The sequence below is a fragment of the Zea mays genome, chromosome 7 (assembly GCF_902167145.1).
Source record: "Zea mays cultivar B73 chromosome 7, Zm-B73-REFERENCE-NAM-5.0, whole genome shotgun sequence".
Lineage (NCBI taxonomy): Eukaryota > Viridiplantae > Streptophyta > Magnoliopsida > Poales > Poaceae > Zea > Zea mays.
In genome coordinates this window covers 166,901,593-166,905,376 of record NC_050102.1, presented here as the reverse complement: position 1 = coordinate 166,905,376, position 3,784 = coordinate 166,901,593, and the positions used below count along the sequence as shown (strand labels likewise).

Genomic DNA, 3,784 nt, shown 5'->3' with positions numbered 1-3,784 from the left:
TAACCACCGTGCCATCTCTGTGATTGATCCTTGTTGGTTATTGTGTTTTGTTGAGGATTCCTATCTAGCCACTTGGCAATTATTGTGCTAACGATTAACCAAGTTTTGTGGCTTAAGTTTTCAAGTTTTACAGGATCACCTATTCACCCCCCCTCTAGGTGCTCTCAGTTCGTTCTTCACCCGAATCACCCCCACGTGTTCCACGGCCCTTGCTCGATCTATTCTTCTCCACTGTGTGCCTTGAACACCGTTGCATTGTCATCGACGCGGCCCATCCGAGGCAGCGACGAGGTACCCTGGTCGCCTGCGTCGAAGACATCCCACCACCGCTGCGACTTGAGGTCCACATGCCTTCGTGGTGCCTCATCTTCGCCGCGACTTGAAACCTCCACCCCGTCGAGGTACCCGTACTGACGTCATCGAGATACCCCAAGCGTTTCGCAGCCCCCGCTTCGTTTACTCTCCTCTATCGTGTGCTCAATCTTCAGGAATGGCAGGCATTGTCGTGCCTTGAACACCGTTGCGCTACCCGTCGTCGACGCGGCCCATCTAAGGCAGGGACATGGTACCCCCGTCGCCGAGGTCGAAGACCTCATGCCACCACCTTGGCTTGAAGCCTTCACCCCGTCGAGGTACCCATCCCCTAGGCCTGCCGCCGAGTTAGGCCCCGTTTCAATCTCATGAGATAAACTTTAGCAGTTTTTAGCTACTTTTAGTCATTTGGTGATCTAAACAGGAGAGCTAATGGTGGTGTGATAAAATTTAGCATATATTATCTCATAAGCTGCTCAAGGGTGCTAAAAGGAGCTAAACGTGGGCCATGGAACCTTATTTTCCATCTATACCCTCCAGCCACATTATCTTTCTCTCCGCGTTAGGGGCATGGGTGGTGTCTTTTTATTACAATGTGCTAAATTTTATTAGAGTAGTCCAAACACTCCAAGAAGCTAAACTTTAGCACTTCAATTCATATGGCTAAAGTTTAGCAAGAAGCTAAAATTTATCCCGTGAGATTGAAACGGGGTCTTACTTTGAGTTTTGGGGACAGGTTTATTGTCCAGCTCTTCTGTGCGCGATCTTTTACTGGTTGTTTGCACTTTAAGTTTTGTGGATAGTCGAAAACCCTTAGACCTACTTCCAGTTTCTTATTACCCACATCGCCATGAGTCAAGCACGTTTCTCCGGCCATAAATCTTGCCTTCCTGTACGGCTCTACCAACTAATTTTGACAGGATTGATCAGTTTGTATGTCAATCAAATGTGTCTTTGTTATTTGTTTCCAAATAAAAAAAGGTGACCATAAGTGCTATCCAACCACATTAGTATAGAAAATCATCATGACTAAAAACCCCACTTAAGAGCTAGTTTGGGAACCTCGTTTTCCCACGGGATTTTCATTTTCCCAAGGGAAATTAGTTCATTTTTCTTTAGGAAAATAAGAATTCCTTAGGAAAATGTAGTTCCCAAACTAGCCCTAAAACAGGTTTATCTTCTACAAAATGGGTACAACTGTGATATCCAAACAACCGGTTAATACTCTTGCCAGAACGGTAATTGATTATTTCAGTGTGTCTTTTTTCAGCGCGAGATCAACTATGTGCCTTAGTTATTTGACTCCAAATAGGAAAATAAACCATAAATGCTATCCAACTACATTAGTATACAAAACATCAATAACATAATGGTTACTTAAAATCAGGTTCATCTTGAGTTAATGGTAAAATATATTTTGTAAAACCTGTGTATAATTGTGAGATCCAAACAACCACTTCTTTTTGTTGCCACAGTGTTAATTGGTTATTCATGTGTGTGTTTCTGCCGTGCGATCCAGTAGAACCTAAACTGTCTGCCTGATTGGCTGCTGCTTACTTTGTGTTCCACTGGAAATCGCAGTGGTGCTCGTAGTGGTGCATACCTACTTTTCTACATAACCTCTATAACTTGGAATGTGTTCGATTGCCTTATGATAATTCCCTGTACAATGATTTGCTTTGATATCTGTTGTGCAATCTAAGGATGCCAGTTACATGATTTGAAAAAAAAGTTGTTTCAAATAACTGTTCGTTTTGACATCACGTGCATTTTGTTTTCCTTATACATTGTTCTACATGTCAATGGTGTCCAATGTTACAAATGGTCCAAGCAAATTGACTATGCCTCCCTGCAATAAATAAAATAATTACATAACAACAAAAGCTCCATTTTTACTTCTGCAGGATCACACAACAAGCACAGGTCAGATGAAAGAAAAAACAGTTATGGTCTCAATTGGTCTCCTTCAAAAAGCTTAGATTCCTGAACACATACCTTCATATTGCACCTATTTCAGTACTACCTACTTGCACACTACACCTGAATTCCAATAATATGTTACACTACCACAAAAAAGAGAATATGTATGTTTCCGTTTACAAACTAAATAATCAAATTCTCACCATTATTTACTGTTTTACATAATATATATGTACATGTTGAAGAAAGAAACTTCACACATCGAAAGAAACGACAAGAACGTGCATGAAAATTAAACATTGCTATCAAGAGAAGCCATATTTTCTATAGTGCTCCCAAGCTGTTTATGTGGCCTTTAAGGGTACACTGCCACAAAAAAGCTATTTTATGGCCTTTAAGGTGTTTTTACACTAGCCAAAGGTTTTGTCGAGTGTAACACTCGACAAAGAATACTCGGTAAATATTTTATCAGCAAATGGTTATTTACCAAGTACTTTTTTCGGGCACTCGAGAAAGACTTTACCTAGTGTCGTAAAAAACACTCGGCAAAGAAAAGCACTCGACAAATTAAGAATCATAAAAAATCCAAAAACTGTAAAACATTTTTTTAGAGGAACAACCTCTACCAACCACCGTCATTGCTCTACCCATCATCCTGTCAGTTTTCACTATTCTTTTAAATTGAATTCATGTGTTTTGTGATTGCATCTCCTTCAAAAAGGTTAGATTCCTGAAGACATACCTTCATATTGCACCTATTTCAGTACTACCTACTTGCACACTTGTCGGCGTTTCGACCCGGGGGGTCCCTGGACCGACGAGTAAATTGTCGTTGCGTGTCCCAGCCCAGATGGGTCGGCGCGAGACAGGACACAAAGGGGGGAGAACAATAAGGGGAAACCGCGGCCTTCGTGTTGTCCTGCGCCCAGGGCGGATGGATGCGCTTGCAGTAGGGGGTTACAAGTGTTCGCGTGGGAGAGAGCGAGAGCCTTATGCGTCGGCCCGTTCTCCCGCGCGGCCAACCCTCTGTACGAGAGCCCTGGACCTTCCTTTTATAGACATAAGGAGAGGGCCCAGGTGTACAATGGGGGGTGTAGCAATGTGCTAACGTGTCTAGCAGAGAGGAGCTAGTGCCCTATGTACATGCCGTCGTGGCTGTCGAAGAGGTGTTGCTGCCCTGTTCATGTGATGTCGTGGCCATCGGAGGAGAGCTGGAGCCCTGCGGAAGTACAGCTGTCGGGGCTGTCGGATCCTTGCTGACGTCTCCTTGCTGACGTAAGGGGCTAGGAGCTGCCGTCGTCATGGAGCGTGCGGGGTGTCATCATTACTTGTTTACTGGGGTGAGCCAGATGGGACGCCGGTCTTGTTCCCCGTAGCCTGAGTTAGCTAGGGGTAGGGTAATGATGGCCCCCCTGGCGACGTGGTCGGTCCGAGCCCGAGTTTGGGCGAGGTGGCGATTCATCCGAGGTCGAGGTTGAGTCCGAGCCCTGGGGTCGGGCGAGGCGGAATCCATCGTCTTCTGGAGCCGTGGTTGAGTCCGAGCCCTGGGGTC

The 3,784-nt window shown here is 44.8% G+C and overlaps 1 long non-coding RNA gene across 1 annotated transcript; it reads right to left on the bottom strand.

Moving 5' to 3' along the window:
- Positions 1-2,001: 2,001 nt before the first annotated feature.
- LOC118472995 (uncharacterized) lies at positions 2,002-3,089 on the bottom strand. The gene is made up of 2 exons (XR_004851587.1): positions 2,975-3,089; positions 2,002-2,307 (listed from the first exon to the last, which is right to left on the bottom strand). It is a non-coding gene; the product is annotated as an uncharacterized lncRNA (long non-coding RNA).
- Positions 3,090-3,784: the final 695 nt, after the last annotated feature.